Below are 18,385 nucleotides of genomic sequence, written 5' to 3'. Positions count from 1 at the left end.
CCTTAGTTCAAATCCCAGTACCACAAACAATAATAATAATAAATAATAATAATTTGGAACATTTGATCACAGTCCTTTTGGTTTTGTAAGGGATGTAAAAATTCTCCTGTATCCTCCTAGAGTCTCTGGCTAGACCCCAAATTTAAAGTGATATAAGGTCAATTAACAGGTTAAAAAACAAAAGAACAAGATTTAAAAAGAAAGAAAATATTTTCTAAAAAAATCAGTTAATAGGAAAAGAGTATACACTTTTATTTAAAACTTTTACATTACATGGAAGCTCTCACAATGATAAGGAAGACAAAGAAGCAGTTAGAGCCTGACACTTATAGACCAGCGTATTAGTCCATTAGTGCCGAGTCTGGGCAACTTTATGAAGAAAAGAGGCTTATTTTGACTCAAGGTTGAAGGGTGACATCTGGTGATGGATGGCCTTCTTGCTGGCAGAATCCTGAGGTAGCCAGGGAGTATGTACGTCTGTATGTGAGAATCCTCTGTTCTTCCTCTCGCCTTAAAAACCTCCAGGGTTCAATTATAGGGACTCCACCTTAATGACCTGACCGAACCTAATCACCTCCCAAAGGTCCCATTTAACACCCTCCTAACACCTCACGAGGAGAATCAAATTTCCACACAGCACTGCTTGGGGACCCGGGAAACATTTCCAAACCATGGCAAAGAGGTTACATGAGGACAGCAAATTGTGACAATAGGACAAGACAAAGGGGCTGGGCTAGGAACTGGGAAGCAGCAAGGTCAATGGTACTTTAATAAGATTCTCTTTAGATTTCCCTGGGCCTCGACTCCCTGTCTCTGGGATAAGAAGAGCTTCCTTCCTCCTCGTGCAGAATGTGCCTCTCACGCGGGAGTTTTATCTTCTGATTTCAGAAGGAAAAAGGAATGTCAGCGTGCCCTTCTTGTACTTTTGTACAAAGTACCATTATCTTGAAATAATCAATATGCAGTGGTTTGGGGGTGGCTTATCATGACCCCCCCATAGTTTCTACTTCTACAAGTCTTTCTTTGAATCCTTCCCTACTTTTCTAAGAATATATCTGTATTTTGCTTTTGTTTCTTTTTTGTAGGAGTTCCTTGAACAGTTTAAATATTTGCTGTGAACCAGATTGGGTGGGTCCTCCCCAGTGTGTCCACAGGTTGAGCCCCTAGCCCCACCAACAAAATGGTATTTGGGTTTTTTTGGGTTTTTTTTGGTGGCACTGGGGTTTGAACTCAGGGTCTCACACTTGTTGGCAGGCACTCTACAACCTGAGCCACTCTGCCAGCCCCTGGTATTGGGAAATGAGCCTTAGGAAGGTAATTAGTGATGAGGATTAAGTTATGATGGGTTAATTTGCTCTTATAAGTGGGGGAGGGAAGGGAGGGAGGGAGGAAAGAAGGGAGGGAGAGAATAAGAAGAAAGGAAGGGAAAGGAAGGAAGGAAGGAAGGAAGGAAGGAAAGAAGGAAGGAAGGAAGGAAGGAAGGAAGGAAGGAAGGAAGGAAGGAAGGAAGGAAGGAAGGAAGGAAGGAAGGAAGGAAGGAAGGAAAGAAGGAAGGAAGGAAGAAAGGAAGGGAGGAAGGAAGGAAGGGGGAAGGAAGGAAAAAAGAGCCGGGCGCAAGAGGCTCACACCTGTAATCCTAGCTACTCAGGAGGTAGAGATCAGGAGGATTGCGGTTCAAAGCCAGCCTGGGCAAATAGTTTGCAAGACCCTATCTCAAAAAACCCTTCACAAAAAAGTGCTGGTGAAGTGGCTTAAAGTGTAGGCCCTGAGTTCAAGTACCAGAACCACAAAGAAAGAGAGAGAGAGAGAGAGAGAGAGAGAGATGCTGGGAATCCAACGCTGAGCAACGGCTCTACCACTGAGCTGCTTTGCCACATGAAAGCACAGCACAAAGAGGGCCATCACCAGAAACCAAGCCAACACCGTGAACTTGGACTTCCCGGCCTCAGGAACTGTAAGATATACATTCTATTGTCTAAGTCACTCAGTCTATGGTGTGTTGTTACAGGCCACACTAAGACAGTGTTCATCCTTGTCACCGTTAAGCATCCTCTGCCATCCTTTCAACTAGGAACTATAATCAGTCCTGAATTTTGAAATGATCAGTTATATCTTATGCTAGGACGTTTGGTTGAGAAGGGAACTTCCTGACTCCTAAATTACAAAAGTATTCCCCATCAGCACTTACCTTTAACTTTTACGTTTGTAATCCATCTGAAATGTCCTGTTATATGTGGCATTACGTTGGCATGCAGTTTTGTTTTTCTCAGTGTAGCAAGGCATTTTCCTAACACCTTTTGTTGAATAACCCGTCCTTTCCCCGTTTATTTTGTAGATTCAATTCCCATGTATACTCAAGTCTAGACCCCCCTCTTTATCTTCTCTGGCTTTATCCATTTTTCCACAAGTCCATACTATCTCTACGGTTTTGAAATTGCCCTAATATCTGGTGGGACTGTTCCCCAACACCCTCTGTTCTTTGCTTTTTTTTTTTTTTTTTGTGAGTTTGCTTAGATATCTTTGGAACTTTATTTTTCCACGTATTTTACAGTTTATATTATGTAAGTAATTTGTACTTAAAGATTATTGAGTTTATTAGAAAATGTCCCTGGGATGTGACTCAGGTTACTCCAGAGGCACCTGCACACCCATGTTTATTGCGGCACTATTCACAATAGCCAAGTTATGGAAACAGCCAAGATGCCCCAGCACTGACGAATGGATCAAGAAAATGTGGTATCTATACACAATGGAATTTTATGCAGCCATGAAGAAGAACGAAATGTTATCATTCGCTGGTAAATGGATGGAATTGGAGAACATCATTCTGAGTGAGGTTAGCCTGGCCCAAAAGACCAAAAATCATATGCTCTCCCTCATATGCGGACTTTAGACCTAAAACACATGCAGTGATATTATTGGACACGGGTCACACGCTAAGGGGAGAGCACATACAGGAGGGATAGGGAAAGGTAGGAAACCCAAAACTTGAAAGTGTTTGATGTGCCCACTGTAGAGGAGTGAATAAAGTAATCTTAAAATGACAGAGGTCACTATGGGAAGGTGACTGGGAAGTAGTGAAGAGGTCTGGTAGAGATGAATCAATTTGGGTGTAACACACTTGTGCATGGAAGCAATGCTCGGAATCTCTCTGTAAAGCTGTCCTTATCTCAACTAGCAAAACTGCTATGTCTTTCTTATTATCTCCTATGTTTTCTCTTCAACAAAATCAGAGAATAAAAGGGTGGAACAGGTTCTTCCCAGAAGCAAGGGTGGAGGGAGGGGGAGGCACAAATAATGTATACACATGTGAGTAAATGTAAAAACGATAAAATAAAAGAAAGAAAGAAAAGCTCCTTGGAATTCTTCATGGGATTGCACTAAGTTTATAGATTGATTAGGAGAAATGTGACATCTCTATAATTTAAAATTATTCCATCAGGAGCATGGACTGTTTCTGTAGATTCCCTAAGACTTCCGGAGTTGACATTTTTTCAGAAAGATCTTGACTATGTTCAGATATAATAGTACTCGTTGATGTTTTGAGTGGTATTTTGTGCTTACTGACAGTTCTTTTGGGATGTTATTGGTATAGAGAAATGCTATCGGTTGGGGTTGTTTTCTTTTTCAGTGATCTCCTGAAATCCCATTGAATTATCTAAGTGGATATTGTATCATCTTTTATTCTGCCTTTCCAATCCTTTCTCCTATTTATTGATTTTTTTAATCATTTTGGCCAATCACTCCGTTCTACATTAAGCAATAGCAACATAGGCATGTGGCAAAGCAATATCTCAGATTCCTCTTCTTTTTCTTTTGTTTTTTTAAGACAAGTTCTCACTATGTTGCCCAGTCTGGCCTCAAACTCTCCATCCTTGTGCCTCAGCCTCCATCCTCCGGTGCTGGGATTACAGGTGTGCACCACCAAGCCTGGCTCTGGCAACTCTTAACAATGGAAAACTTGGGTGAGTTTCCCACCCTCATGAGTCGCATTTTCTCCAGCTGACTTGCTTACACACAGGGGGTGCTCCAAACAGAGAATGTGGTTTTACTAATTCCTCTAATAATCCTCCATTTCCTTGGTATCCCATTCAGATTGTTATAAGGAGTTGTACCACTTAAAATATGTGGAGTAGAGCTGATGGAGTGGCTCGACTGGTAGAGCACCTGCAGGCAGGAGTGAGGTACTGAGTTCAAACCCCAGTACCACCAATATAGAAAGAAAGAAAGAAAGAAAGGGAGGGAGAGAGGAAGGAAGGAAGGAAAGAAGGAAGGAAGGAAGAAAATATGTGGAGTACATTTGTTTGTTTTTCATTACTATAACAAAATACCAACTTTATAAAGAGTTTTTATTGTTGTTTTTTTAGCAGTTTTAGAGACTGAAAATCCAAAATAGGGTGATCCCATCGGTGCAGCCTCTGGGGTCTAAGGGCAGATAGATGGCACCACAAAGACAGGAGTGGGGGTGGAGGAAGAAATCACATCTTGAAACAAGAAGCCAGAGAATAATTCAGGGGTCAGACTTGCTTCTACAACAACTAGCTTGAGAAAGGCTCAGGGATCCAATGACAGTGACCTAATCTTCCCTAAGGTCAGTGCCCCAGTGACCTAAGGATCCTTCACCAGGCCCTGCCTCTTAAAGTTCCCACATCACCAGATGGGGGCAAAGTTTCTAAAACATGAACCACCTTCGGGGGGGTACACAAACCATACCCAAACCTTAGCATGGTGGGATGGTAATGAAACGGGAGAGCACCTGCCTAGCAAGTGCAAACCCTGAGTTCAAATCCTAGTCCCACCCCCACCCCCAAAAAAGCATAAGTACTATAAATGCATTAATAAATTCTAAGTTTTATTCCTTAAAAAATAATAATAAATGTGCTGGAGGAATAGCTCAAGTGGTAGAATGTTTGCACTTTAAGCACAAGGCCCTGAGTTCAAACTCCAGTATCACACACACAAAAAAAATAGACATGAGGCAGTTTTCTTTATCAAATCAGATTAAGGCCATGTGCCCCTAGCCTGGTCTTCTTCCCTCCACTGCACACTGAAATGCTGACAAATGGATAACTACAAATTTTCTGGAGTTGTGATTTCACAACTCCCACTTTCAGGAAATTGCAGGTTTTCACTGTATTGGGGGGGGCGCTGTTTATAGTAACAGCTTAGTAATAAAAACCATCTTCGGTTCTATGATGTGACTACCGGGACTTTTCTCACAGCTAACAGCGAGGATTCTAAATAAAATTTGCACAACTTGGACAGATTTTCTGTTCTGCTTACAACTGGGCGATCTCGTAATCCCGCTGAGTGACATCATGCTTAACAGAATAGCCATGAGCGCGAGTGACTCAGCCCTGTGTGCCCCTCCCTCACTGCGGCTGACAGGTGTTAGAGCCATGGAGATGGAGCCAGGTTCTCTACCAGCTGCTCCTATTCTCTGATTCCAGCACATTTTCCCCTGGGATCCACAGCTGGGAGAATGTTTTGTACATGAACTGCTAAACTGCATGTAAACTGGGTATAGTGGTGCATGCCTGTAATCCCAGCATTTAGGAGTCTGAGGCAGGAGGATTGCGAGTTCGAGGCCAGTCTGGGCTACGTAGTTAGACCCTGTTTCAGAAATTAATCAATTAATTAATTGTGTGCATATGAAGTTGAACTATAATTTTGTAAATTACTTCAATATTAACTAGACATACTCTATCACAACTACCATCTCTACAAAATGTGTAATGGATGAAGTACAGAAAGGAATGCTAGATACAACATTTTAAAGCATATATTAAGCACCAGCTGTGTGCATGCCTCAGCGAAAGGAGGTCCTCCCGATGTTTTTTTGAGATGGCTGAAAGCTGTAACAACAAAGTCACAGTAATAGCCACTGAGAAAGGATGTCCCAGGAGCTGTAACATGCAGTATTAAGTCAGAAACCTTGTTTTTAAAACTCAGCTGGGCTGTGCTGGTGGCTCACGCCTGTAATCCCAGCTACTCAGAAAGCAGAGATCAAGAGGATTGTGGTTCGAAGCCAGCCCAGGCAAATAGTTCAAGAGACCCTATCTCAAAAAAAACCCAACACACACACAAAAAAAAGGGGCTGATGGAGTGGCTTAAGGTGTAAGCCCTGAGTTCAAACTCCAGTACCACACAAATATATAAATAAAACCCAGCTGGGACACCTAAGTTCCTACTTTTTGTTTTTGTTTCTTTCTTTGTTTGTTTTTGGTAGTTATGGTATTTGAACTCAGGGCTTCATGCTTGCAAAGCAGGCACTCTACCACTTGAGCCACACCTCCAGTCCATTTTTGCTCTGGTTATTTTGGAGATGGGGGTCTCACAAACTATTTTCCCTGGCTGGCCTTGAACTTCAGTCCTCCTGATCTAGATCCTACTTTCTTAGCCTCTCTGTGTTTTGAACTTCTTGTGAAATAGGAGTAAGAATAGCACTACCTTAACAGGACTAAATTCGGTAACACAGGTGACTCACACATTGTCTTCAGCTGCAAACAACACATTTTATTTTTCTCAAATAAATGCCACACTTGAGTGACAGCTGACACTGGCTGAGCAGCTCTAGGGTTCTAAGAGGGAAGTCTCCAGACCTTCTCCTCCTGGGCCCAAGTGCACCGATGCTGTGGTCCAGCTGTCACTTTCCAATTACTGGCAAACAGTAGGAGGAAGCCAGTGAGGATGGGCAAAGGGACAGCTGAGTCACCCATCCCTCAAAGGATCTCCTCAGACACCCTCAATGTCTCCATGGCCTTGCTTCCCACTGTGTCCCCAACCCACGCCCACTGCTCCTGACTTGTCATTGAAACAGCTTTCTCTAAGTTTAGCACCGGTGCCACATGTTGCAGAGCTTAACACACTTCTCACTCCTGGTCTTTCTTGACCTACTTCTCTCAGTACAGCAAGATTCTCTTCTAGAAATAGGTTCTCCTGGCCTCTATGACACCTCCCTCCAATCTCTTCCTGTCTGTCTTGCCAGCCTCCTGTCCCTTTGAACACTCCTTCTGCTCACAGGACCATTAGACCACAGCTGTCCTCAAGTTTGACCCAAACAAGACCTCCTTCCCCTCACCTCAATAGTCTCAACGTCCACCTCCATGATGGCGGTGCCCAGCGTCCCCTCCAGGCTCAGACATCTCCTCTGGGCTCCAGACAGGAATGTACCTTTCCCACCCATCTTCCTGGGTTGTTTCACAACTTCTCATCCTCAATGTAGCCAAGAGAGCATTTGTGGTCTCCCCCCACCCCTACACACACTGCCCCTACCACCTCTACCACCGAACTTCAAGACTGGCGCTCTCCCCATGCTCCCTGACCCATGCAATGATACCACCTACCGTCCAGTAGGGCAACAGAAACCCAGAGAACCATCTTTGCTCCCTCTCTCTTTTCTTCCATAGTGAGGCCAGCAATGGGTCCTGGCTACTTTTCCTCTTAAAGAGCCCCCAAGTCTGTCTCCTTTGTCCCTGTCCTGCTCCAAGCCACTCATCTGTCACTGGATTATGGCAATAGTCTCCTCACTGGCTGGTTGTATCTGCTCTCGTTCCAGTCTGTTCTTTATGTGGCAGCCATGGAGCTCTTGGAATACACAAATCTGATCAAGTCACCATCCACAACACATGTCACCATTTCGGCCCCATATAAAACTTTTTGGGCTGCGGATGTAGCTCAGTGGCAGAACAATGGCCTAAGCTTAGCTGGGTGCTGGTGGCTCATGCCTGTAATCCTAGCTATCCAAGAGGCAGAGATCAGGAGGATCACGGTTCCAGGCTAGCCTGGGCAAATAGTTTGTGAGACCCCATCTTGAAAGTAACCAACACAAAAAAGGGCTGGTGGAGTGGCTCAAGGTGTAGGCCCTGAGTTCAAACTCCAGCACCACAAAAAAGAGAGAGAGAGAGAGAGAGAGAGAGAGTGGCTTTAAACTTTCAGTTTTCTCACCTCTGTTATAATGTAGGCCAAAATCTTTAACAAGAACTAGAAAGTTCTGAGGGATGGGGCCCTGCCTAATTTGAGGGCCTCACCTTACACTGTGGGTTCCCCATTCTGAGCTGAGCTGTAATGGCCTTCTTTCTAGCCACAAGCTAGGCTGTGTCCTCCATCCATGGTGTGGCAATAGGAACCAGCCTGTAGGGGAAACAGCAAAGAGTATTGGCGCAGAGGGATCGAGTTGCCGCAAGGCTGTAGTGTGAACAGATCTTCCGTGTAGACGATGGTCTTCTCCCATCAAGAAGTGGGAGAAGACCTCACCCCTGTTAGAACAGCCATCATTAGCAACACCAACAACAACAGGTGTTGGCGAGGATGCGGGGAAAAAGGAACCCTCTTACACTGCTGGTGGGAATGTAAACTAGTACAACCACTCTGGAAAAAAATTTGGAGGCTACTTAAAAAGCTAGACATCGATCTACCATTTGATCCAGCAATACCACTCCTGGGGATATACCCAAAAGACTGTGACACAGGTTACTCCAGAGGCACCTGCACACCCATGTTTATTGCGGCACTATTCACAATAGCCAAGTTACGGAAACAGCCAAGATGCCCCACCACTGACGAATGGATTAAGAAAATGTGGTATCTATACACAATGGAATTTTATGCAGCCATGAAGAAGAACGAAATGTTATCATTCGCTGGTAAATGGATGGAATTGGAGAACATCATTCTGAGTGAGGTTAGCCTGGCCCAAAAGACCAAAAATCGTATGTTCTCCCTCATATGTGGACATTAGATCAAGGGCAAACACAACAAGGGGATTGGACTTTGAGCACATGATAGAAGCGAGAGCACACAAGGGAGGGGTGAGGATAGGTAAGACACCTAAAAAACTAGCTAGCATTTGTTGCCCTTAACGCAGAGAAACTAAAGCAGATACCTTAAAAGCAACTGAGGCCAATAGGAGAAGGAGACCAGGAACTAGAGAAAAGGGTAGATCAAGAAGAATTAACCTAGAAGGTAACACCCATGCACAGGAAATCAATGTGAGTCAACTCCCTGTATAGCTATCCTTATCTCAACCAGCAAAAACCCTTGTTCCTTCTTATTATTGCTTATACTCTCTCTACAACAAAATTAGAAATAAGGGCAAAATAGTTTCTGCTGGGTATCGAGGGGGTGGAGGGAGAGGGAGGGGGCGGAGTGGGTGTTAAGGGAGGGGATGGGGGAAGGGGGGAGAAATGACCCAAGCATTGTATGCACATATGAATAATAAAAAAAAATAAAAATAAATTAAAAATAAAAATAAAAAAATTTAAAAAGAAGTGGGAGAAGACTCAGAGGCACCTCTCAAAGCCTTTTTTGGGCATGTGTAGGAAACCTTAAAGTGCAGATGACAAACACAATCAGAGGTGGGGACACAGCCCAGTGTCAGGAGTCTTAGAGCACTGGGACATTTGGGCTCACGAAGAAAGGTATGGAAGCACCTGTGCAGAGCTAGGAGAGTGCTGGCCATCCCTACTCTGTCCTTCCTCCAGGTCTCATGACACCAGGACCCAGAAAAATGAGCAGAAGAATTCTCAGAGGAGACACAGGGAAAGAGTCTCCAAGCACCCACTCTGCCCTGCACCCCATCTCTCTTTATGGAGCCCTTCCTCTTCTCTTTTCACACCCTCTTCCCATCCCCAGCTGGTCAGTAACCAATAAAAGAGAATTGAAAATATTGACCTTTAAAAAAAAAGTCCCTGGATATACTCTGGAATATACACCACAAGAAAATTCTTACACAGGTTCCTAAGGGGACATGATCAAGGATGCTCCTTGTAGTAGCAGCAGTTGGGGGGCCAGCTTGGTCCCTGTCACTAGAGAAACAGATTTCAAGCCCATGGAGAAAGCACACCGTGCAATGTGGTGCAGCACTTAGAAAAGGCAGACTTGGGCTGAGACCATAGATCAGTGGTAGAGAACTTGCCCCACATGTGCAAGGCCATGAGTTCAATCCCCAGCATGGAAAAAAAAATGGTGCACATAGCAAGATGGATAGAGAACAAAGACAGTTCATAGCAATATGGATAGTTCTCCTGCCACACAAGCTATGGCCTCAAAATACAACTCCCCACTAATCTGCTACTGGTGACCTTTCTCGTTCTATCCTTTCTAGGCAGGGATACCCGGTCTTCGGGGGCAGGTTTCTTTTGTGGGTGGTATATTTTTTTAACCAATATCACAAGCACTTTGGGGTACTATCATCTATGAGACACATTCCTGCCTTGACTGTTTCTCCCCCCTTCGACAGTATTGGAGATCAAACCCAGGGCCTTGTGCTTGCTAAGCTGTTGTCTGTCACTTGATCCACACCCCAGACCTCCTGCTTTGACCCATCAGACGTGTAAGAGCATCATTCCCCAATAGTCTGTCACTGAAATCTAATCTCCCTGCAGCTCAGGTGGAGACAGGCGATAAGGCTTCACACAATCCCAAATCCAAAGGTAAAGGGACAAGAATCTGTTCCCAACCACCCAACAGCAAGAGCTTGGGGAACCAAAGTAGCAGCCCATTTACATCAAAGTTTTACTAAATAGTTCGTAGCCCGAAGAAACTTCTGAAGCAGGTGGCAGCTCCAAACCATGGTTGTGTTTGCTCCTCGTCCATCCACCAGCCCCCACAAGCTGAGGGAATATCTGTCTCTCCTCATTTCCTAAAGATCAGACTTAAGTACGCCCTGACAGGAGACGAAGTGAAGAAGATTGGCATGCAGTGATCCATTCAGATTGAGGGCAAAGTCCAAACGGATATGACCTACCCTGTCGGTTTATGGATGTCATCGGCCTTGACAAGACTGGAGAGAATTTCCATCTGATCTCCGACACCCAGGGTCACTTTGCTGTTCATGGTATCACGCACACCTGAGGAGGCCAAGTATAAGTTGTACAAAGTGAGAAAAATCGCTGTGAGTACAAAAGGAATTCATCTGGTGACCTACGATGCCCAAACCATGCCCTATCCTGACCCCCTCATCAAAGGGAATGACACCATTCGGATTGATTTGGAGACTGGCAAGATAACAGATTTTTTTGTTTGACACTGGTAACCTGTGTATGGTGACCAGAGGTGATAACTTGGCCATGTGTGTGAGCAAATGTGCCAGCTGGCATGTGTCTGCCTACCCTGTTGAAAGAGGGCAGCTGGTACCCAGCTCCAACTAACTCTTCCCCGGGATAGCCAAATTCCCTAGAGTCCCAGAAGAAGCCCCAAATCTGAACTGCCTGATCCTCAAGTCATCACTCAATTAACACATACATTATATATATACATATATATCAAAGAAAAAAATATATATCAAAGAAAACATATCAAATTTAATCAATAAACTACTTTTTTATCAGAATTAAATGATTTTTGATTATAGTATCTCATTAGCCTTTAACAGTGAAGTCTATCCCCTGCTTTGATTTTAGTCTTTCTTCCAGTCTTAGCCCAGGTTTTCTGGAAAGCAGAGCCTAAGGCAAAGATTAAGATGCTGACACCTATTTGGGGTACTGCCGCTGGGCTTCAAGAGTGAGAGAAAATGGAAAGGACTCCAGGAAGGAAGGGCAGCAGTACAAATGTTGTCTTTGCTTGACAAGACTCAAGAGGTACCAGGCACCCATGGGGAATTAAAGAGGCTGCAAGGAGAAACTGAGTCAGAGCCCAGGGCGTGGAAGAAGGGGAGTTGAACTGCCAGCTCCAGGGAAGAGACAATGGTGAGGCACACAGGGCATCAGGGCACAGGTGTAATTCTGAGAGAGAGTGTCCCTTTACCCCTGTGCGTTCACTGCCTCCCTCACCTCACTGTGGTCCTGGTCCTGACCAGCCCGCTCCTGTCTCCCCGAATCCCAGGGTGAACCTTCCCTGAACTTACAAATGCTATAACCATGCATTTATAGGTGCGTCTGTTGATTCAAGTCTGGAGACACATGAAGAGCCAGAAACTCCAGGTATGAGGCTGGTCGGCCCTGATGCATAGCAGCAGGGAAAGAAAGGGCTTAGCACTCCCAGGGGAGGTGACTGGTTGGCCCCAGAACCGCCTGCAATATGGTCCAGAAAAAAGTGCAATGGAGGGGACCTGAGATAATGCAGACAGTCTGCTCGTGTGAGATGAAGACAGCCAAAGGACTGCTACATTAAGAACAATTTTTTGACATTTGTATGGAGAGTTAAAATTTCACTTCCAAATAAAACTCCTATGATGCTTAAAAAAAAAAAAAGCTATCAAGTTAGGTTGAACAATAAAAAAAAAAAAAGAGAGAGAAAAAACAAATTCCAATATCAGAAAGAAGAAAAGAGACATCGGTACAGATCATGCAGATAGTAGAAAAATTACAGGGAATGTTCTATTCGTTCTGTTCACCTTTATGCCAGCAAACACAGCTTAGAAGAAACAGACAAATCCCTTGAAAAAGAAGAAAAAAAGTAAGCTGACTCAGCTCAAGGCTTTAGAACAGACCCAGATCTTCAACTACAAACTGAAAACAATGCCATAGTTTGGAATCTCACAATTTTCCATTCTCTTTTTTGGCAATAGTGGGGTTTGAACTCAGGGCCTCATGCTTGCTAGGCAGGTGCTCTACCACTTCAGCCATGCCACCAGCTCCCACTTTCTAAAAGCCATTCAAATTATACCAGTCATAAATTTACAAAGTCACATAACTGAAAATCAAGTAGCAAAGTTCAATATAAGCCAGGATCTTAGCAGAGAGGCTCTGATGCAAGATTACCTGACAAGGAAAAAAAAAATTGAACACAGAAAGATTAATAAAACCAGTCAAGGTTGTTGAGGGAGTGTGTAAATACAGAGAAGAATCCAAGAATACTGGAACAGTACCACGCTGCTCCAGAAAGCTTAATCCAGGAAATACTGGGGTGCCAGGTCTTTGACAGAAAAGATGGCAAACCTAGGCCAGCATGGTGGTTTATGCCTAGAATCCTAACTACTTGGGAATCAGAGATCAGGAGGATTGTGGTTAGTGGCCAGTGGGGGCAAAAAATTCACAAGACCCCATCTCCATCTATGGCTAGGTACAGTGACATGCACCTGTTATCCCAGCTACATGGGAAAGCACAAATTAGAGTTATGGTCCAGGCTGGTCTGAGCCTAAAGTGAGACCCTAGTTTAAAATTAACTAACACAGATGGGTGCCAGTGGCTCCTGCCTATAATCTCAACTACTCAGGAGGCAGAGAACAAGGGGATCATGATTTGAAGCCAGCCCAGGGCAAATAGTTTAAGAGACCCTATCTTGAAAATACCCTACACAAAAATAAAAAAAGGGGGGGAGGGGGCTGGGGATGTGGCTCAAGTGTTAGAGTGCCTGCCTAGCAAGCACAAAGCCCTGAGTTCAAACCCTAAGTACTACCAAAAAGAGAAAGGGAAGAGAGAGACACACAGAGAGAGAGACAGATGGCAAACTCAGATGCCTACAGGGTCAGAATCCAGCTAAGACAACAGAGTGGGTTTGGGAAGTAGCCAAATGCAGCTGTTTGGGCTACTCCAGATGTGCTTGGGACTCTGAATATTGTGGATTGCTAGTTGAAATTCCCCCACGCTTAAATGTTTGCTCAAAAAAGAAAATACTCTGTGAGCCAAACAAAATACATCAACAAGCCAGGCAAGCCCGCCCTAGTTCCTACCAGTGGCCTTTACTTTGTGTTTTGCTTTTAGGAGGTGGGGTGTTGGAAGGAGGAGATTAGGGGGAGGTTTTGTTGGTTTTGGGTTTTTCTTGCTTTGAAAAGCTAAGTGATCAACTTCTGGAATTTTCTTTATTTTTCATGTCCCCTGGGGTATGGGGACTTCAAAGCAAAGGAAAACAGCCAGGTCCTATGTCCCTGCCATCCCCCCATCCACCCCCCATCCTGCCCCAAGATCCAGAGGTTAAGAACCCTTCTTTCCACTCCAAACTGCTGCCAGCTCCTCATCCAGTGACTGTCCGCCACTGTTTCCATATGGCTGAGCGACAGGGAGCTCGGAGGGGACAGGAACACCAAGGTTTCATTTTGCTGTGATAAGATGTTATCCTGTGTGAAGAAACAAGATAAGATAAAAAGCAAATGTGCCCAGAGCTTCCTGAAAAGACAACAGATTGAGTTCAGCCTCTGAGCCCAGGCACTACGGTCCTGTCATCTGAATTTGACTGTGACAGGCACCTGCTCAAGCTCCAATGAGCCAACCCAAGTAGTTGGTGACTTCTCAAGAAGACACTTCATACGAGCCGGGACAATTCCTTGGAGAAAGCCAGGCACTAATGAGCTGTCCCCTGCCTGTGCCCAGCCTGCCAGTGGCCAGAGGACCTTCCCATCATTGCCCTAAGGCTTCCAGATGAAAGGGGTTCTGAGGAGGAGGCCGGGGCGGCAGGTGGCCTCCACAGTCCCCAACATGAGAGAGGGACTGAGGGCACCAGGTGAAGCCGTCAGAAAGCAATGGGTGCTGAGCATTTTCTTCTGAGCCATGCCACCGCCTTCCGTTTAATCAGGTTTGGCCGAGCACCCTGGGGTTCCATGCCCTGTGAAGCCACCCTGAGCAATCCATGCTCTGATCATCTCTTTTTGTGTCCCCATCCAGGACACTCAAGCCGCAATTTTCAGCAATAATACCCAATAAGCCAGCAACAACTGAATCTTTTCACAGCTGCTCGAGCAGAAAGCACAGGGTTTCCAAGGCACCCCCTTGTCCTCCAGGCAGCCTGCGAAGCAGTCAACAACCTCAGGTCCCCTGGCCACAGAGAGAGAGGCAACCGCGCTGGGAATGTGACAAACTGCCACCAAGCTGGGGAGGGTCGGGGAGAGGACAGGAAGAGGAGAAGGCACGCAGGGAGCAAGTGGCTTCTTCAGAGGACTCACAGATGTGCAAAGATGCCAGGTGTTGGGAAAGGAAAGAAAGGGCCCTCCCCACCCCCACAGGCCCCTGTTCACAACAGACTTGAAGTGTGGGGAGGCCTGGGCCTCCACAGTAGGGCGTCTTTGCTCCTGGGGAGGGGTCTTCCGTAGAGCAACAAGGGACTGTTCAGAGAATGAGCCCCCTTCATGTTTAAGGAAAAAGATTAAGATTGGAAAGCAGTGGAAAAGCTTCCCTATGCATCTAAGGGTCTTCCCAGTTTTTTGAAAGAAGTTTTGTCAGAATCATAGAAATGAGTAAATGTAACCGAAAGTTTCAAAGTCACGGTGAGTAGTAACACCTCCCATGGGTGCAGAGCCAGGTACTGTTGTAAGGTCTGTTTACATGTGAGCTCTTTGGATCCTCACACTAACTCTGTGATAGGTACTTGGCTGCCAATTTGCTAATGAGGAAACTGTTACACAGAGAGGTTAAGTGACTTGCCCATAGTCAACACAGCTGAGCAGTGGCGGAGCTGGGATTTGAACCTGGACTAGCTGGCATGGTTCCACTGAGCCTCTGCACGGCATTGCCTCGTGCAGTTTCATGCTATGAATACTGATTACAAAGTTAGGAAGGGCATATTATTCACGTTTACAAAATGCTTGCCTTCGTTTATTCATTCGAAAAATATATTTGGGATTAGCACCCTCCAAGAGCACGTCCCAGAGATGGCATGGCGAGCTGTCAGTGCTCAGGTCCTGGCGTCACCGATGCTCCTCCAACAGCACACAGATCAAGTCACTGTCCCTAGAAACAGCCAGAGGAGGGCAGTGGCAGGTGCTATAAAGGAAGGGGCCCAGCAGCCACTGGTCTTTGAAATAAGTCTTTCAGATGATCTTTCCTTATTTTACAGATGAGGACCCCAGAACTTCAGAGTGGAATACAAGGCAGCAAAAAACACACTTGGAACTTAAAAACATTTTAATCCTATTTGTTTTTGAGGGGGTATTCAATATATCCACAGGATTCGACATTTGAAAGACACTGGGCATGGTGGCTCACACCTGTAATCCTAGCTACTCAGGAGGCAGAGATCTGGAAGATCAAGTTTCAAGGTCAGCCCAGGCAAAAAGTTAGAGAGACCCCATCTCAAAACCAATAAGCTGGGTGTGATGGAGTGTACCTGTCGTCCCAGCTAAAACAGAAGACCCTAGCCAAAAAATAGTTAAAGCAAAAAGGGTTGGAGGGTGTGACCCAAGTGGGAGAGGCCTGCCTAGCAAGTGCGTGGCCCTGAGTTCAAACCCCAGTACTGTACAAATGAAAACTGTGTGTTCCATTAAATCAGAGGAAGCCTAAAGATGAGGTTTGTTGGCTTGGTGAGGTGGCTCAAGCCTGTAATCCTAAACTGCTTGGGAGGTGGAAATTGGGAGAATTGCAGTTCAAGGCAAAAGTTCAGGGAAAAAGTTTAAGCTAGGTGTGGTCATCCCAGCCACGTGAGAAGCATAAAGAGGAGGACTGTGGTCCAGGTGGCTCTGGCATAAAGAGAGACCCTACCTCAAAAGTAAACAAATCAAAAAGGTCTAGGGTCGTGGTTCAAGGGACAGAATGCCTGCCTAGCAAGGGCAAGAACCAGAGTTCAAACCCCAGTACCACCACCAAATAAACAAAAATAAAAACCCAGTACTACCAAAATAAGTGAATGCATAAGTAAATAAATGGAAAGGACATTAAAGGACAGTTTCCCTCCTTGTGCTGCTCCAGACCCCCCACCCCGAGGTGGTCAGTGTGGCCAGAGACACGAAACCAAGTCCACAACCCAGAGGCCACTCTATGCCCTGTTCTGCCCTGGGATTTTTCTCTCCTTACAAACAAACACACAACAAGGGCCCCTGTGTCTTCATGGCCACACCCAACTCCCTCTCATGGACATCCCAAGCTGGCTTTGGCAAGTCCCTTGCTGGTGGTCATCTAGCTGGTTTCCAGTCTTTTAGTAGAACGAGTGATGCTGCAGGGACCATGTCACACAGGCCAGTGTGTCTGTGAGGGATTCCTGGAAAGCAGATGGCTGCTATAAGGCTGTGCACACTCGTAATTCTGGCTGGCATTAACCGATCGTCCACACTTGGCATGTCTACCAGTTTGCATGCGCTGTATTAGGCTGCTTTTCTGTTGCTCTAACAAAGTAACTTAGGCTGAGTACTTTATGAAGAAAAGATGTTTATTTGGCTCGTGATCTGTACTTTACATATTTTTTTTTGGTGGGGCTGGGATTTGAACTCAGGGCTTTGTGCCTGCAAAGCAGGCGCTCTACCGCTTGAGCCACACCCCCCAGTTCATTTCGCTCTGGTTATTTTGGAGATGGAAGTCCTTGAACTATTTTTCTGGACGAGCCTCAAACCACAGGCCTCCTGGTCTCAGCCTCCCAAGTAGCTAGGATTCCAGGCTTGAGCCACCAGCACTCAGCTTTAACTGTACCTTAAATCGTGGCAAAATGCACATAACATAAAATATACCATCTCCTGGGCTGAGGGCATAGCTCGTGATAGGTGTATGCTTACATGTGCAAGGCCCTGGGTTCAATCCCCAGCACTGAAATAAATAAATAAATTTACCATCCTAACTACTGTAAGCGCGTAGTTTACTGGCATTAGTACAGTCACAGCATTGTGTAACCATCACCACCGCCATCACCAGAAGTCTCTTCAGCCTTCAAAATGGAAACCCCAAACCCGTTAACCAGTGACGACCGTCATCTGGCTTTCTTATTTGACTCCAAGTACCTCCAGTAAGGAGCATCACACCACAGCTGTCTTTTCACAATGAAATTCAGTGTAATTTCAGTGTCCTCGGGGTTCACCATGTCCTAGCTTGTCACAGCTTGTGTCAGAATTTCCTCCTTTTTAAGGTTGAATAGAATCCAGCTGGGTATTTTAGAAATGGTCAGTGGTCCATTTTCAAGGCAAGGCATTTAACCCTGGCCCCTTGCTTGGTATGAGCTTGGGGATGTTGAGAGAGGGACAACTGAGACGGGAACTTAAAGTGGGAGGGGTAAATCAGGACAGAATGAGGAAATGCCTAAAAACCATCCAGAAGGCACATATCACAGGGAGACCTTCCCACCACAGAGGAAGGCGGAGACCACTTAAAGCCCACTTCTAAAATTTGACTAATCCCAAGAGAGGTATATTTTAAAATAACCTCTAGGAAATGCCAGTGGCCTAGAGAAGATGTACACCCCAGTACTCAGCCAATGAGGAACCAGGGTGGGACCTGCACACTAGACAATATAACTGGTATTGTCTACAACTGCTTTGGGTGTGCCTGCTGCCCAGCACCCCATCTTGCAAGAACGACATTAAAGTCTGGCTTCTACTGTTCTCCACGTATCTGAGTCCATTCTTTGAGTCTGGACAGGTGAGGGTATCTCTCACAGGTAGACCCCATTTTGCTCATCCATTTCTCCATCCAAGGCCATTTGAGTTTCAGTCACCGTTTGAGGACTGATGAATGTACAGGACCAGCTTCTCAACTCTCCAAGTAGAAACCTACCAAGCTACACGAAGCTCCAGAGTACTTTCCAAAAGGTTCC

At 45.4% G+C, this 18,385-nt stretch overlaps 1 pseudogene; it reads left to right on the top strand.

Annotated features, from left to right (window-relative positions):
- Positions 1 to 10,571: 10,571 nt before the first annotated feature.
- LOC109679056 (small ribosomal subunit protein eS4-like) lies at positions 10,572 to 11,150 on the top strand (annotated as a pseudogene).
- Positions 11,151 to 18,385: the final 7,235 nt, after the last annotated feature.

Source organism: Castor canadensis, chromosome 19 (genome assembly GCF_047511655.1).
Source record: "Castor canadensis chromosome 19, mCasCan1.hap1v2, whole genome shotgun sequence".
In the NCBI taxonomy this organism is placed as follows: domain Eukaryota; kingdom Metazoa; phylum Chordata; class Mammalia; order Rodentia; family Castoridae; genus Castor; species Castor canadensis.
Note: the sequence above shows the minus strand (reverse complement) of the source record. Positions and strands in the feature narration are given on the sequence as shown.